Below are 18,474 nucleotides of genomic sequence, written 5' to 3'. Positions count from 1 at the left end.
CAGCACCAAGGATTAATACAGACAGAGAATCCATCAAACTATGCGCTGTATATTTCTGTCATTGTCGTCCTTGTCATCATACAGTGATTATGATTAGTATTCTTCAGTATTGAGTGTTCCAACCACAAAATGTCCAAACCTGTTTCTGTCATGCAGACATTGTCTTGCAGTGATTGAGAGAATAGGCTGTTATTTCTACCAGTCTGTCTAGTAATTGGTTTTGCTGCAGCCTGCACATTTGCTCTGGCTGATTGATAGGGCATTAGGAAAAGGCGATGCTCTCTGATAGAATCGTCTAATTAAATGGTGGATAATATGGTATGGGGTATTTAGTGTGGCGTCAAGATTTAGCCGTGACGGGATTGTACACAATACCCCTCTGACTGAACATAGCCTACGTCCCAAATAACACCCCTATAGTGCACTACTTTTGACCTGAGCCCTATAGACCTGGTCAAACATAGTGCACTACATAGACAATAGGGTGAACGCTGGACGCATGAATAGAGGGGTCCAAATGATGTCCTTCATAGTGAGATCTGGTAAGCAAAAATAAACTCAGTCTACAAAACATTTCCATGACATAGCCTGACCAGGTGAATCCAGATAAAAGCTATAATCCATTATTGATGTCACTTGCTAAATCCACTTCAATCAGTGTAGATGAAGGGGAGAAGACAGGTTAAAGAAGGATTTTTAAGCCTTGAGACAATTGAGACATGGTTTGTGTCTGTGCCATTCAGAGGGTGAATGGGCAAGACAAAAGACTTAAATGCATTTGAATGGGGTATGGTAACACAGTTGAAGTCAGAAGTTGACATACACTTAGGTTGGAGTCATTAAAACTCATTTTTCAACCACTCCACAAATTTCTTGTTAACAAACTATAGTTTTGGCAAGTCGGTCAGGACATCTACATTGTGCATGACACAAGTCATTTTTCTAACAATTGTTTACAGATAGATTATTTCACTTATAATTCACTCTATCACAATTCCAGTGAGTCAGAAGTTTACATACACTAAGTTGACTGTGCCTTTAAACAGCTTGGAAAATTCGAGAAAATTATGGTCTGAAGCTTCTGACTAATCAACATAATTTGAGTCAATAGGCTAATCAACATAATTTGAGTCAATTGGAGATGTACCTGTGGATGTATTTCAAGGCCTACCTTCAAACTCAGTGCCTCTTTGCTTGACATCATGGGAAAATCAAAAGAAATCAGCCAAGATCTCAGAAAATAAATTGTAGACCTCCACAAGTCTGATTCCTCAATGGGAGCAATTTCCAAACGCCTGAAGGTACCACGTTCATCTGTACAAACAATAGTATGCAAGTATAAACACCATGGGACCACGCAGCTGTCATACCACTCAGGAAGGAGACGCATTCTGTCTCCTAGAGATGAACGTACTTTGGTGCAAAAAGTGCAAATCAATCCCAGAACAACAACAAAGGACCTTGTGAAGATGCTGGAGGAAACAGGTACAAAAGTATCTATATCCACAGTAAAAGGAGTCCTATATCGACATAACCTGAAAGGCTGCTCAGCAAGGAAGAAGCCACTGTTCCAAAACCGTCATAAAAAAAGCCAGACTACGGTTTGCAACTGCACATGGGGACAAAGATCGTACTTTTTGGAGAAATGTCCTCTCGTCTGATGAAACAAAAATAACTGTTTGGCCATAATGACCATTGTTATGTTTGGAGGAAAAGGGGGAGGCTTGCAAGCCGAACTACACCATCCCAACCGTGAAGCACGGGGGTGGCAGCATCATGTTGTGGGGTTGCTTTGCTGCAGGAGGGACTGGTGCACTTCACAAAATAGATGGCATCAATATTTATTAGGATTAAATGTCAGGAATTGTGAAAAACTGAGTTTAAATGTATTTGGCTAAGGTGTATGTAAACTTCTGACTTATACTGTAAGTGCCAGGTGCACCGTTTCGAGAGTGTCAAGAACTGCAACGCTGCTGGGTTTTTCACACTCGACAGTTTCTCGTGGGTATCAAGAATGGTCCACCACCCAAAGGAGCTTTCAAATTTGGCCTAATACTGCGTGCTTGTGTGGGTCGTTGTTTTCTTCTATGAGTGTATGAAAGAGGCCACAGATGGATGTATGTTCTTCCATCATGTGTGTGTCACATGTCAGGCTCTGTACTGTAGACTAGCAGCCTTCAGCAGCAAAGAGGAACCACTCTCACAAGAAATAGATGGAGGGGACATTGACTGCGTCCTGGTCAAAAGTCGTGCACTAAATAGCGAATAGGGTGCCATTTGGGATACAGTGATTGGCTCCTACAGAAAGAGAATGAAAGGAGAGCATCGATAATGTATGCCATTCGAGTTCTTTTTCAAGGAGTCCTCTTTTAGCGAGAGGAAAATCCATCAAAATGTCACACGTCGTGATTATGTATCTCTCCACATACACAACCTCATAAATGCTCTCTCTCTCTCCCTGTCCCCCCCCTCTCTCTCTTCCAGAATGTGCTCCCAGTCAGCTAGAAAGATCTAGAAAGAGGGGGTGACATACACACACACACACACACATACACACACATACACACACACACACACACAGTGATTATACAGTAATCAGATGTTTTACAGACCACAGAGGGGGCAGAACAGGCAGATACAGTGCCTTGCAATTGTATTCAACCCCCTTGGTGTTTTTCCTGTTTTGTTGCATTTCAACCTGTAGTTTAAATTGATTTTTATTTGAATTTCATGTAATGAACATACACAAAATAGTCAAAATTGGTGAAGTGAAATGAAAAAAATAACTTGTTTAATAAAATTCTAAAAAATTAAAAATGGAAAAGTGGTGCCCTTATTCACCCCTTTGCTATGAAGCCCCTAAATAAGATCTGGTGCAACCAATTACCTTCAGAAGTCACATAATTTATTAAATAAAGTCCACATGTGTGCAATCTAAGTGTCACATGATCTGTCACATGATCTCAGTATATATACACCTTGTCACGTTCCTGACCTGTTTTCTGTTGTGTGGTATGTGTTTAATTGGTCAGGGCGTGAGTTTTGGGTGGGTAGTCTATGTTATGTGTTTTCTATGTTGGGTTAATGGGTTGCCTGGTATGGCTCTCAATTAGAGGCAGGTGTTTGGCGTTTCCTCTAATTGAGAGTCATATTAAGGTAGGTTGTTTCACATTGTTTGTTGTGGGTGGTTGTCTTCCGTGTCTGTGTATGTTGCGCCACACAGGACTGTTTCGGTATGTTTGTTCTTTCGGTTTTTGTGTAGTCTGTTTTTCCCTGTTCGTGCGTTCTTCGTGTTACATGTAAGTGCTTACGTTCAGGTCAGTCTACGTTGTTTTGTTATTTTGTAAATCCTTCCAAGTGTTTGTTTTCGTGTTTCGTCGTTTGCTTTATTAAATCATTATGTATTCACAACCCGCTGCATTTTGGTCGAATCACTACTCCTCCTTTTCGGATGAAGAGGAGGAGGAATTCCGTTATTCATCCCTTTGCTATGAAGCCCCTAAATAAGATCTGGTGCAACCAATTACCTTCAGAAGTCACATAATTTATTAAATAAAGTCCACATGTGTGCAATCTAAGTGTCACATGATCTGTCACATGATCTCAGTATATATACACCTTGTCACGTTCCTGACCTGTTTTCTGTTGTGTGGTATGTGTTTAATTGGTCAGGGCGTGAGTTTTGGGTGGGTAGTCTATGTTATGTGTTTTCTATGTTGGGTTAATGGGTTGCCTGGTATGGCTCTCAATTAGAGGCAGGTGTTTGGCGTTTCCTCTAATTGAGAGTCATATTAAGGTAGGTTGTTTCACATTGTTTGTTGTGGGTGGTTGTCTTCCGTGTCTGTGTATGTTGCGCCACACAGGACTGTTTCGGTATGTTTGTTCTTTCGGTTTTTGTGTAGTCTGTTTTTCCCTGTTCGTGCGTTCTTCGTGTTACATGTAAGTGCTTACGTTCAGGTCAGTCTACGTTGTTTTGTTATTTTGTAAATCCTTCCAAGTGTTTGTTTTCGTGTTTCGTCGTTTGCTTTATTAAATCATTATGTATTCACAACCCGCTGCATTTTGGTCGAATCACTACTCCTCCTTTTCGGATGAAGAGGAGGAGGAATTCCGTTACACACCTGTTCTGCAAAGCCCCAGAGTCTGCAACACCACTAAGCAAGGGGCACCATGAAGACCAAGGAGCTCTCCAAACAGGTCAGGGACAAAGTTGTGGAGAAGTACAGATCAGGGTTGGGTTATAAAAAATATCCGAAACTTTGGAAATCCCACCATTAAATCTATTATGAAAAACGGAAAGAATATGGCACCACAACAAACCTGCCAAGAGAGGGCCGCCCACCAAAACTCACGGACCAGGCAAGAAGGGCATTAATCAGAGAGGCAACAAAGAGACCAAAGACAACCCTGAAGGAGCTACAAAGCTCCACAGCAGAGATTGGAATATCTGTCCATAGAACCACTTTAAGCCATACACTCCATAGAGCTGGGCTTTACGGAAGAGTGGCCAGAAAAAAAAGACATTGCTTAAAGAAAAAAATAAGCAAACACGTTTGGTGTTCACCAAAAAGCATGTGGGAGACTCCTCAAACATATGGAAGAAGGTACTCTGGTCAGATGAGACAAAAATGTAGCTTTTTGGCCATCAAAGGCCATCAAATGCTATGTCTGGCACAAACCCAACACCTCTCATCACCCCAAGAACCTCATCCCCATGCTCTTCATCGGCAGGGACTGGGAAACTGGTCAGAATTGAAGGAATGATGGATGGGGCTAAATGCAGGGAAATTCTTGAGGGAAACCTGTTTCAGTCTTCCAGAGATTTGAGACTGGAATGTAGGTTCACCTTCTAGCAGGACAATGCTCTTAAGCATACTGCTAAAGCAACACTCGAGTGGTTTAAGGGGAAACATTTAAATGTCTTGGAATGGCCTTGTCAAAGCCCAGACCTCAATCCCATTGAGAATATGTGAAATGACTTAAAGATTGCTGTACACCAGCAGGAACCCATCCAACTTGAAGGAGCTGGAGCAGTTTTGCCTTGAAGAATGGGCAAAAATCCCAATGGCTAGATGTGCCAAGCTTTGAGAGACATATCCCAAGAGACCTGCAGCTGTAATTGCTGCAAACGGTGGCTCTACAAAGTATTGACTTTGGGCAGGTGAATAGTTATGCACGCTCAAGTTTTCTGTTTTTTTTGTCTTTTGCATCTTCAAAGTGGTAGGCATGTTGTGTAAATCAAATGATACAATGCCTCCCCCAAATCTATTTTAATTATTGGTTGTAAGGCAACAAAATAGAAAAAATGCCAAGGGGAGTGAATACTTTCACAAGGCACTGTAAATAAAATATAAATGCAACATGCAACAATTTCAAAGATTTCATTGAGTTACAGTTCATATTAGGAAACCAGTCAATTGAAATAAATTTATTAGGCCCAAATCTATGGATTTCACATGACTGGGAAGGTGCGCAGCCATGGGTGGGCATGGGCCCCCTCACTGGGGAGCCAGGCCCAGCCAATCAGAATGAGTTTTCCCCCACAAAAGGGCTCTATTACAGACAAAAATTCTCCTCAGTTTCATCAGCTGTCAGGGTGGCTGGTCTCAGGCAATCCTGCAGGTGAATAAGCCAGATGTGGAGGTCCTGGGCTGACGTGATTTGCGGTTGTGAGTCCGGTTGGACGTATTGCCAAATTCTCTAAAACAACGTTGGAGGCGGCTTATGGTAGAGAAATGATCAATTCTCTGACAACAGCTCTGGTGGACATTCTTGCAGTCAGCATGCCAATTGCATGCTCCTTCAACTTGAGACATCTGTGGCATGGTGTTTCGTGACAAAACTGAGCATTTTAGAGTGGCCTTTTACTGTCCCCAGCCCAAGGTGCACCTGTGTAATGATCATTCTGACTTGTCAGGTGGATGGATTATCTTGGCAAGGGAGAAACGCTCAATAACAGGGAAGTAAACAAATTTGTGCACAAAATCTGAGCGAAATAAGATTTTTGTGTGTATGGAACATTTCTGGGATCTTTATTTCAGCTCACGTTACATGGGGACCAACACTTTACATGTTGTATTTATATTTTTGTTCAGTAAATATCAGTGTTGAGCGGCTACCCTGGGAATGGATCTAATCAAGTTAACCAGTCTCCTACTTCACAGGCAATCACATATCTCATTAGCAGTCAGCTCAGAGCTGTCAGTGTTATTGATGATTACACGCACGCACCCACCCACCCACCCACCCACCCACCCACCCACACACACACACTAATGTTACTCTAACCCCTAAACATAACATCAGGTGAGGACCGGTATGATGTCCTCACTTCTCTGAATTTGGGTTGGTTTACTATTCTAGTGAGGACATTAGGTAAATTACGGCCCAGTGAAGAGGAGGAGGTACACTACAGTAAACTACGGCCCAGTGCAGAGGAGGAGGTACACTACAGTAAACTACGGCCCAGTGCAGAGGAGGAGGTACACTACAGTACACTACGGCCCAGTGCAGAGGAGGAGGTACACTACGGCCCGGTGAAGAAGAGGAGGTACACTACAGTACACTACGGCCCGGTGAAGAGGAGGAGGTACACTATGGCCCAGTGAAGAGGAGGAGGTACACTACAGTACACCACGGCCCGGTGCAGAGGAGGAGGTACACTACAGTACACTACGGCCCAGTGCAGAGGAGGAGGTACACTACAGTACACTACGGCCCAGTGCAGAGGAGGAGGTACACTACGGCCCAGTGAAGAGGAGGAGGTACACTACAGTACACTACGGCCCGGTGCAGAGGAGGAGGTACACTACGGCCCGGTAAAGAGGAGGAGGTACACTACAGTACACTACGGCCTGGTGCAGAGGAGGAGGTACACTACAGTACACTATGGCCCAATGAAGAGGAGGAGGTACACTACAGTACACTACGGCCTGGTGCAGAGGAGGAGGTACACTACAGTACACTACAGCCCAGTGCAGAAGAGGAGGAGCTGCCATTACACAACAGGTGGGTGACTAGCAGGCCACACACACACAGTAATACTGTAAAAGTAAATGGTAAAATTGTTGCTACAGTAGATTCTCTGATATATCTACCTTCCTTTAAAAAATGAAAGCATGTGCTTCCTCTGATCTATCATCAATGACCCGTATAGGGGAATGTTACATTGATATTGCACAACAATAGATTTTTGACATAGTGACCATTTTATATGGAGATAAAGAAAGGTAAGGGGCCATGCTCGATGACAAAAACCTTCAGTGATTACATGTTAGATGTGACAGATGGTCAGGGGTAGGAAGCACTGCAGCAGCCACCGGAGGACCTCACTTCTGATCTGCATCCCAAATAGAACCCTATTCCTTTTATAGTGCACTACTCTTGTATGTGTATGTACGTGTCCTATGAAAAGGGGATACGGTGTCATTTGGGATACATCCCTGCTGTCCAACAGAGCACCAACATGCACTCTTAGAGTATCAGTCTGCCTTCAGAATGAACAAGCTTTTTGCATGAACGTCTGAAGGCACACTGCTACAGGGAAACCATTTTGGATCTTACCCATTTGAATTCTATTCAAATGATCCTAGCCAGTGTTATGGCTGTTGAATGGGCACAAAGAGCTGGTAGCTACAATGCATTCCTTCCACCCACACACCATTCTTCTCATTCTGTTTATAACAATCAGCAACAAAGACATTACTGAAAATATAGTTTTTTTTTAATGAAAAGTGGATATGTGTGTGGTTGATCAGGATGAACAGAAAAAAAGGGATTCACACATTCAGCCAAGCAGAACCCATTGGATGTCATACTGCCATCTGACAAGCAGCATATCTCAGGGTTTGGTCCTCAGCCAATGATCCCACTCTGTGGATTGAGGTACTAGAGCGATGGCCATCTGCCGCAGTGGTGACTGGTGTCACTTTAAATTGGAGGGAGGCTAATTGCAATGGCTGGAAGGGAATAAATGGAATGGTGTCAAACACATTAAACATGTTGTTCCCATGTGTTTGATGCCATTCCATTCACTCCATTCTCCTCTCACCAGCCTCCTCTGAAGATAATCCTCTGCCTCCTCTCAGTCACGGCGTTGTGGTTAGTCCACCGGGAACGGCCTGGCCACCCCACTGCTAGTCGTGACAGCCCTGTCTCTGCTGCAGCCTGTTCCTTCTCTGTCTGTAAGGCAGCATGCAGTTGACTGGCCACTTCACTCCACTGTGCTGTGGTAGTGTTTGGTTACCATGGAGACCCATCGCCATCAGTTTGCCCACGCCTCCCTTTGTTGCACCACCACGACCTCAACCGTAGTCAGGTGTAGGGCTGAATGCAGATCAGATATGAAGTTAAAAGTATGTGGGTGGGTGCAGTAGCTACATGTTAAATGTTATAACACCTCTTTTCGTTTTCAATTCAAGTGAATGACTTTGTGTTTTAAAGATAATTGTGCTGAGAATATGCATTGTTAGTTGCTTGGCATAGAACAAGAAGATGAGAATCCCGGCTCAACCCTAACCCTAGCCATAACCCTAAACCTAGCTTCATGTCCACACCAGGTAAAAATCAGTCCTTCTGCCCCTGAGCAAGGCAGTTAACCCACTGTTCCCTGGGCGCCGAAGGCGTGGATGTCGATTAAGGCAGCCCTCCGCACCTCTCTGATTCAGAGGGGTTGGGTTAAATGCGGAAGACACATTTCAGTTGAATGCATTCAGTTGTACAACTGACTAGGTATCCCCCTTTCCCTTTCCCCGGCTCAACCCTAACCCTAGCCATAACCTTAACCCTAACCCAAGCTTCATGTCCACACCCCGGCTCTAACCTTACCAAAGCCCTGCCTCAGAGGTCAGACTAGGGGGATGTTTGGACTGAGTATTGCACTTTTCATAATGTATGGCTTTTCATAAAACACAATCAACTGTTTGGTGACTGTGCTCATTGTTGTGCAATTTATGAATAAAGCCCATAAAATACCTAGCTCAATATATAAATGACTGATATTGACCATAATTATGGTCTTCCCCGGTGTATGAATGAGAGAGAGAGAGAGAGATGGAGAGAGAGAGAGAGAGGGGGGAGGAAACAAAAGGGAGAGAGAGAGTGTCACGCCCTGATCTGTGATTGTGTCCACCCCCTCCAGGTGTCGCTTGTTTTCCCCGGTGTATTTATCCCTGTATTTCCTGTCTCTCTGTGCTAGTTCGTCTTGTCAAGTCAACCAGCATGTTTTTCCTGTGCGCCTGCTTTTTCTATTCTCTTTTTGCAGGTCCTCCTGGTTTTGACCCTTGCCTGTTTCTGGACTCTGTACCCGCCTGCCTGACCATTCTGCCTGCCCTGACCTCGAGCCTGCCTGCCACTCTGTACCTCCTGAACTCTGTACCCGCCTGCCTGACCATTCTGCCTGCCCTGACCTCGAGCCTGTCTGCCACTCTGTACCTCCTGGACTCTGTACCCGCCTGCCTGACCATTCTGGCTGCCCTGACCTCGAGCCTGCCTGCCACTCTGTACCTCCTGGACTCTGAACTGCTTTTGACCTTTGGATTATAATAAATATCAAAGACTCAAACCATCTGCCTCCCATGTCTGTATCTGGGTCTTGCCTTGTGCCCTTATAGAGAGAGCGAGAGAGAGAGATTGGAAAATACCTGCAGTCAGTCTGAGTGCAGCCTGATCCTGTTCAGAATAAGATCTATCTCTCTTGGTGGTGGCGGTAGAGAGGTCGAACAGCCTGTCTGCCTGTGACTAATGGCCACGCTGAAGTGAGGTCATTTGTTCCAGAGTGACAGGGGTGAGGCCATTGCACTATGCCACTACACCTCCACTCAGACATATCCCTCCTTTTCAAGTACAGTGAAATGTACATGATAGATGGGGTGAGGTGATCAGGGCTATGAGGGGTTCTCTACTATCACAGCCTGCCTCCATGGTTGTGTCATAAATGGCAACCTATTGCCTATATAGTCCACTACTTTGTCCAGAGCCCTATGGGGTTTCGGTCTAATCCATAGGGAAGGGTTCAGTTCTACTCTACCAGTCCATCCAGCTGTGCTTCCTGAGGAGAGCCCTCAGCCCAGTGGCCAGACGTGTGGAGGAGCTGTAGAGCTGTTGAGTGGGAATGCAGCTGGATGCAGCAATCAACAGCCATGCAGGGAAACTCCCATAACCACTCCTCCAGTTGACATGTAATGTAGACTATGGCAATGGGAGGCGGAGCAGGGACGGAGAATTTCAGAACTTGGCATGATTCACAGTGTCGGGAACACAAAGAATTTCCTGACCATGGAGAGAGAGCAAGGGGGGCAGAAAAAGAGGGGAGGACAGAGAGATTCCTTTAGGGGGGAGGATGATATGGTGTCAACATGACTACTTGGCTTTCTGTATCCAATTTCAATAGCTGTGAGTGTTTGAGTTTGTATATATTCAGTTACTGTACCATAAATCCAGGTTTCTGTAGGCCATCTGAGGAGTTACAGGAGGAGGTGTTACTTACGGGTGATGACACTAGCACAGTGCTAATATTTTCGCTAAAGGGGGACAGAATCCTGTCCAGACCTGACTCCGGGAATGTTCTGGAATTTTCTTCTTCTGTCTTGTTCCAGAACTCCAGAACGGGAATGTGCCTGTCTTGTCTTGAGGAGCAGGTCTGGCAGGGGAAAATAAAGGAAGAAAGAAAGAGAAATGGAGAGAGAGCAAGAGAGCGAGAGAGGAAGAGAGAGTGAGCGTGTGTGAGAGAGAGAGAGAGAGAGAGAGAGAGAGAGAGGGAGAGAGAGAGAGAGAGAGAGAGAGAGAGAGAGAGAGAGAGAGAGAGAGAGAGAGAGAGAGAGAGAGAGAGAGGGAGAGAGAGACCACATTCACCCTGCACACCCTAATTGACAAACAAACAAACCAAAACAAAGGCAAAGTGTTCTCATGCATTGTTGATTTAAAAAAAGCTTTTGACTCAATTTGGCATGAGAGTCTGCTATACAAATTGATAGAAACTGGTGTTGGGGGAAAAACATGCAACATTATATAATCCATGTACACAAACAAAAAGTGTGTGGTTAAAATGGTCAAAGAAAAGACACATTTCCTTCCACAGGGCCGGGGGGTGAGACAGGGATGCAGCTTAAGCCCCACCCTCTTCAACATATATATATATATATATATATATATATATATATATATATATATATATATATATATATAAGGAAGCGATTCCCAAACCTTCCATAACAAAGCCATCACTTACAGAGAAATGAACCTGGAGAAGAGCCCCCGAAGCAAGCTGGTCCTGGGGCTCTGTTCACAAACAGACATCACAGTGCCCCAAGACAGCAACACAATTAGGCCCAACCAAATCATTAGAAAACAAAGATAATTACTTGACACATTGGAAAGAATTGACAAAAGAAACTGAGCAAACCAGAATTCTATTTGGCCCTAAACAGAGAGTACACAATTGCAGAATGCCTGACCACTGTGACTGACCCAAAATTAAGGAAAGCTTTGACTATGTACAGAATGAGTGAGCATAGCCTTGCTATTGGGAGAGGCAGACCTGGCTCTCAAGAGAAGACAGGCTATGTGCACACTGCCCACAAAATGAGGTGGAAACTGAGCTGCACTTCCTAACCACCTGCCAAATGTATGACCATATTAAAGACACTAAAGAGAATAATTAAAGACACCCTGAGATTACACAGATCCACAAATATTTCGATAAACTCCAATATCTATTGGGTGAAATATCACAGTATGCAATCACAGCAGCAAGATTTGTGACCTGTTGCCACAAGAAAAGGGCAACCAGTGAAGAACACACACCATTGTAAATTAACTCAGCAAAAAAATAAACGTCCTTTCACTGTCAACTGCATTTATTTTCAGCAAACTTAACATGCGTAAATATTTATATGAACATAACAAGATTCAACAACAGATATAAACTGAACAAGTTCGACAGACATGTGACTAACAGAAATGGAATAATGTGTCCCTGAATAAAGGGGGGGGGTCAAAATCAAAAGAAACAGTCAGTATCTGGTGTGGCCACCAGCTGCATTAAGTACTGCAGTGCATCTCCTCCTCATGAACTGCACCACATTTGCAAGTTTTTGCTGTGAGATGTTACCCCACTCTTCCACCAAGGCACTTGCAAGTTCCCGGACATTTCTGGGGGGAATGGCCCTAGCCCTCACCCTCTGATCCAACAGGTCCCAGACGTGCTCAATGGGATTGAGATCCGGGCTCTTCGCTGGCCATGGCAGAACACTGACATTCCTGCCTTGCAGGAAATCAGCCATACTGCTCGTCCTGTGCGTGGTGGCATTGTCATGCTGGAGGGTCATGTCAGGATGAGTCTGCAGGAAGGGTACCACATGAGGGGGGAGGATGTCGTCCCTGTAACGCACAGCGTTGAGATTGCCTGCAATGACAACAAGCTCAGTCCGATGATGCTGTGACACACCGCCCCAGACCATGACGGACTCTCCACCTCCAAATCGATCCCATTCCAGAGTACAGGCCTCGGTGCAACGCTCATTCCTTCAACAATAAACGCGAATCCAACCATCACCCCTGTGAGACAAAACCGTGACTCGTCAGTGAAGAGCACTTTTTGCCAGTCCTGTCTGGTCCAGTGACGGTGGGTTTGTGCCCATAGGTGACGTTGTTGTCGGTGATGTCTGGTGAGGACCTGCCTTACAACAGGCCTACAAGCCCTCAGTCCAGCCTCTCTCAGCCTATTGCGGACAGTCTGAGCACTGATGGAGGGATTGTGCGTTCCTGGTGTAACTCGGGCAGCTGTTGTTGCCATCCTGTACCTGTCCCGCAGGTGTGATGTTCGGATGTACCGATCCTGTGCAGATGTTGTTACACGGGGTCTGCCACTACGAGGACGATCAGCTGTCCGTCCTGTCTCCCTGTAGCCCTGTCTTAGGCGTCTCACAGTACGGACATTGCAATTCATTGCCCTGGCCACATCTGCAGTCCTCATGCCTCCTTGCAGCATGGCTAAGGCACGTTCATACAGATGAGCAGGGACCCTGGGCATCTTTCTTTTTGTGTTTTTCAGAGTCAGTAAAGGCCTCTTTAGTGTCCTAAGTTTTCATAACTGTGACCTTAATTGCCTACCGTCGGTAAGCTGTTAGTGTCTTAACGACCGTTCCACAGGTGCATGTTCATTAATTGTTTATGGTTCATTGAACAAGCATGGGAAACAATGTTTAAACCCTTTACAATGAATATCTGTGAAGTCATTTGGATTTGACGAATTATCTTTGAAAGACAGGGTCCTGAAAAAGGGACGTTTCTTTTTTTGCTGAGTTTACAACCTATATTTATGTTTATTTATTTTCCCTTTTGTACTTAACTATTTGCACATAATTACAACATTGTATATAGACATAATATGACATTTGAAATGTCTATATTCTTTTGGAATTTTTGTGAGTGTAATGTTTACTGGCAAAAATGTAAAAAATAAACACTTTATTATTACTTGTTTATTATTTATATCACTTGCTTTGGCAATGTAAACATATGTTTACCATGCCAATAAAACCCTTTAAAATGAATTGAGAGAGCGAGAGAAAAAGAGAGAGAGAGAGGGTGGGGGGGGGGTGGAGAGAGAAGAGAAGGATTCTGAGAGTGTTAACCTGAGGGACAACTCTCTCTCCAAACAGTAACTGCCATTACTACCTGAAGAACCTCTGAAATGTCTGAAATGGTTGAATTCTAAATATGGTGGAATCTCATAAGCTTTTCTATGCAGTAGAATGGAGGACAGTGCCATGAAGAACAACCACACAAAGTATTACCTGAAACTATTGCAGTGATCCTGCAATCCCACTGTATAACAGATAGGTTTCCATAACTATAAAATCTCCCATACGTAATCCACATGGTTGGACACTATCGGCTCTTTCTGTTCATGTTGTTCACTTCTCACTGCTGTTACAACCACTGATGTTTTAAATATAATTACTGCAATAAATAAATCATAAACAATTCTTACTCATGACATACATACAGATGTACATACATACAGTATAACATATTTGGTTGTAATTGGTTGGTAAAAGCTAAAAGTCACTACATATGTTTTTATCCTTCTGATTAAGCTTTGATCACTTGAAAAGAAGAGACAGCACAACAGGTCTCAGTTTTGATTATGCATGAGAGTGATGGAGACCCTCTGCAGCCGAGGCTGAGCTCCCCATCTCTAGTTGCTATGGAGACCAGCCCATCGCAGCAGCAGAGTGGTGGGCTGCAGGCTGGAGCTACCCTGTGTGGATTTGCAGTGAGTGAGAAAACACATGAAAATACCTCGTCCTCTTTTCTCAGCCAGCGGATCTTTCTTTTCCCATCACCACATTTGTGGGTGCTTGTCAATGAATATCTGACATGACCCCAAGTCAAGGCCTTTACATGAGAAGACTAATAAGATTCATTTTGTGTGGTTTTCATTTGAACACTATTCTAACAGTAACAAGACAAGTTGTGGGTTTTGGAGCTGCTCCAAGGTGATTTACTGGAAAGAAAGAAATGGAGCAATGGAACTGCTGTTGAGTCTATTTTAGTCGCCGGTAGAGTTCTTCTCACAGACAGAACAGACTCTCTGGAGATGGTTCTCTTCCTGCTCCTGCAGAGAGAGGCTATGCCCCAAATGACACCCTATTCCCAATATAGGGCACAACTTTGGATCAGAGCCCTATGGGCCCTGGTCAAAAGTAGTGCACTATACAGAGACTAGGATGCCATTTCAGACGCAGCCAGAGACGTCCACGTTGCGTTCCCACATTACCTCACCCCATAAAACATGCCACACAGGCCTCAACCTCGGGCCCTGGAATGTGTGACTCCAATCACCCCACCACAACTGTGTTTGTGTGTGTGTGTGCGCGCGCATGCATATGAGAGAGAGAAAGCGAAAGAGAGAGAGAGAGAGAGAGAGAGAGAGAGAGAGAGAGAGAGAGAGAGAGAGAGAGAGAGAGAAGGGGGGTAGAGAGAGAGAGAGAGAGAGAGAGAGAGAGAGAGAGAGAGAGAGAGAGAGAGAGAGAGAGAGAGAGAGAGAGAGAGAGAGAGAGAGAGAGAGAACAAATGTGTAAATATGCAAACGATTCAAAGAATGTTGCAGTTGATTTTTTTAAATTAAATGTTGAGAGAGGACTAGGACACATTCATACAGCTCAAGGTGAAGAGAAAAAAATAAAAATGCAGCTTTGGAGCCATTATCATTGTTTAGAGAAGAAGAGAGTGTGAGAGAGAGGGAATGAAATAGACTGAAATATTTATTACTGTGCAATGCAACGCTAGGCTAGCAGACTCTGCATGCCCCTTTTCTGTGGGTTTTTACAACAGTCTTATCACAAAGCCTACATCACCAGCCAACCTACGCCCTTCTCCTCCTCCTCCTCCTCCTCCTCCACCATCTGTGAAACACAAAAGGAATACAAAATCTGCTGGACCACAGTGAGAACAGCAGCAGTGCATTTCAAACTGTGCTGTGTCGTGCAGGGAGACAGGGAAGCAGGCAAGCAGGGAGGCAGACAGGCAGGCGGACACAGGCAGGCAGGCAGGCAGGGAGACAGGCAGGCAGGGAGACAGTCAGGCAGTTACTGACTGTTACTGATTTCCATAAACAACAGGGTTTTGCTTTGCATAAATAATGCTGGAGTCAGTCTGAGGTGCAGCAAACCATGAAATTGGTTCTTTGGAAGCTAAGGCAGGCAGGTGTCCCACGTTCAGGCAGCTCTGCTCTGGGGATTGACAGGAGATACTATGGGAGCTCACAACATTTAAGCTTGTTTTAACTTAAAACCCAAAACACACCAACACCAGCCACCCACCCACTTCTTCTGCAACAACAGGCACTAGTGCATATAGGTAATAGGATGCCATTTGGGAAGTCTGGGTTCCATTTGGGAATAGGGTGCCTTTTGGGAGCTGGTCGAAAGTAGTGCACTCTGGACGCAACCACATTCCGTGCTCTAGCAGCAGTGATGATATCCTGAGTCATGACAAGGTAAAGCAGTGTTAATGTTCAATGTTGCTCTTAGGGATGGAAGATTGAATTGAGCCAGCCGGTAACAGCGAGCTTTGACTCAAACCTGATAAGAAATTAGCCTGTGGAAGGGGAACATAGCCCACTCGGTCTGCATTCTCAAATGGCACCCTATTCCTTATTTAGTGCACTTCTTTTGACCAGGACCCATAGGGATTATATAATAATAACAATTATATTGATTGGATTTACATAGAACTTTTATAGACACCCAAAGTGCTTTACATAGTAAGGTGGAAGCTCACAGCAACCAAATTGCAACAGAACACTCACCCCACATCAGCTAGAGAGGTGAGATACGCCAATTAGGAGACCAGGTTGGGAATTTTTCTAGGACACAGGGGTTAACACCCCTACTCTTACGATAAGGGCTGTGGGATCTTAAGTGCCCATAGAGAGTCAGGACACCCGTTTAACGTCCCATTCGAAAGACGGCACCCTACGCAGGGAAATGTCACCATCACTTCCCTGGGGTATTGGGATTTGATCTTAAGACCAGAGGAAAGAGTGCGTGTGAGCTTCAATGCCATACAACACTCCTTCCGTGGCCTCCAACTGCTTTTAAATGCTAGTAAAACTAAATGCATGCTCTTCAACCGATTGCTGTCCGCACCCGCCCGCCCGACTAGCATCACTACTCTGGACGGTTCTGACTTAGAATATGTGGACAACTACAAATACCTAGGTGTCTGGTTAGACTGTAAATTATCCTTCCAGACTCACATTAAGCATCTCCAATCCAAAATTAAATCTAGAATCGGCTTCCTATTTCGCAACAAAGCCTCCTTCACTCATGCTGCCAAACATACCCTCGTAAAACTGACTATCCTACCGATACTTGACTTCGGCGATGTCATTTACAAAATAGCCCCCAACACTCTACTCAGCAACTGGATGTAGTCTATCACAGTGCCATCCGTTTTGTCACCAAAGCTCCATATACTACCCACCACTGCGACCTGTATGCTCTCGTTGGTTGGACCTCGCTACATATTCGTCGCCAAAACCCACTGGCTCCAGGTCATCTACCAGTCTCTGCTAGGTAAAGCCCCGCCTTATCTCAGCTCACTGGTCACCATAGCAACACCCACCCGTAGCACGAGCTCCAGCGGGTATAGTTCACTGGTCATCCCCAAAGCCAACACTTCCTTTGGCCGCCTTTCCTTCCAGTTCTCTACTGCCAATGACTGGAACGAATTGCAAAAATCACTGAAGCTGGAGACATATCTCCCTCTCTAACTTTAAGCATCAGCTGTCAGAGAAGCTTACCGATCACTGTACCTGTACACAGCTAATCTGTAAATAGCACACCCAACTACCTCATCCCCATATTGTTATTTATCTTCTTGCTCTTTTGCACCCCAGTATCTCTACTTGCACATCATCATCTGCACATCTATCACTCCAGTGTTAATGCTAAATTGTAATTATTTTGCCTGTATGGCCTATTTATTGCCTTACCTCCCTACTCTTCTACATTTGCACACACTGTACATAGATTTTTTCTGTTGTGTTATTAACTGTACGTTTGTTGATGTGTAACTGTGTTGTTGTTTTTGCCTCACTGCTTTGCTTTATCTTGGCCGGGTCACAGTTGTAAATGAGAACTTGTTCTCAACTGGCCTACCTGGTTAAATAAAGGTGAAATAAAAAATAAATGAAAGTGTGTGCATTGGCCCTCCAACACCACTTCCAGCAGAATCTGGTCTCCCATCCAGGGACCAACCAGGGACCAACCAAGACCAACCCTGCTTAGCCTCAGAGGCAAGCCAGCAGTGGGATGCAGAGTGGTATGCTGCTGGCTATATAGGGAATAGGGTGCCATTTGGGATGCAGCCTCTGTCTCTGTAGAAACAGAACAAAGCACATATAAACACCCTCCAAATGTAGTTTTTTCAACTTTCTAGAATGTCATAGATAAGGTATTAAGTATTCAGGGGCATGTGGGTCCTATGTATAGACCTTGGCATGATTAAATGGAGTAAGAAGAATTCTAATTATCCTGAAAAGATAACGCTTCAATGAATGAATGTTTGACTCAAGCTAAACTCATACTTACAAATGGATTTACCAAACAATGAATCCACCCACACACCCTCTCTTCATCTTTTTGTGGTTTACATGGTGCTAGCTCCAATCCTATCACACACACCACCACCAGAAATAGTTTATGACAAAAATCAAGTAAAGCAGGGTAGATTACAGAGCTGAGGCGTGGGGTATGGACAAGGATAGCAATTACTGTAATGGATGACTCAGGTGATAGGTGAAAAATATGTTCATGTGCCATTCAGCAAGGCACTTAACCCTAATTGCTCCTGTATGTCGCTCTGTATAAAACAGTCTGCTAAATGACTAAAAAGTAAATTCCTACAAGCTACAACAGTACACTCAGCTCTCATTCTGCGTCAGTCAATGTTGCCCTCTATAGG

Source organism: Salvelinus fontinalis, chromosome 20 (assembly GCF_029448725.1).
Source record: "Salvelinus fontinalis isolate EN_2023a chromosome 20, ASM2944872v1, whole genome shotgun sequence".
NCBI classification, from domain to species: Eukaryota; Metazoa; Chordata; class Actinopteri; order Salmoniformes; family Salmonidae; genus Salvelinus; species Salvelinus fontinalis.
This window is presented reverse-complemented; position numbering follows the sequence as displayed.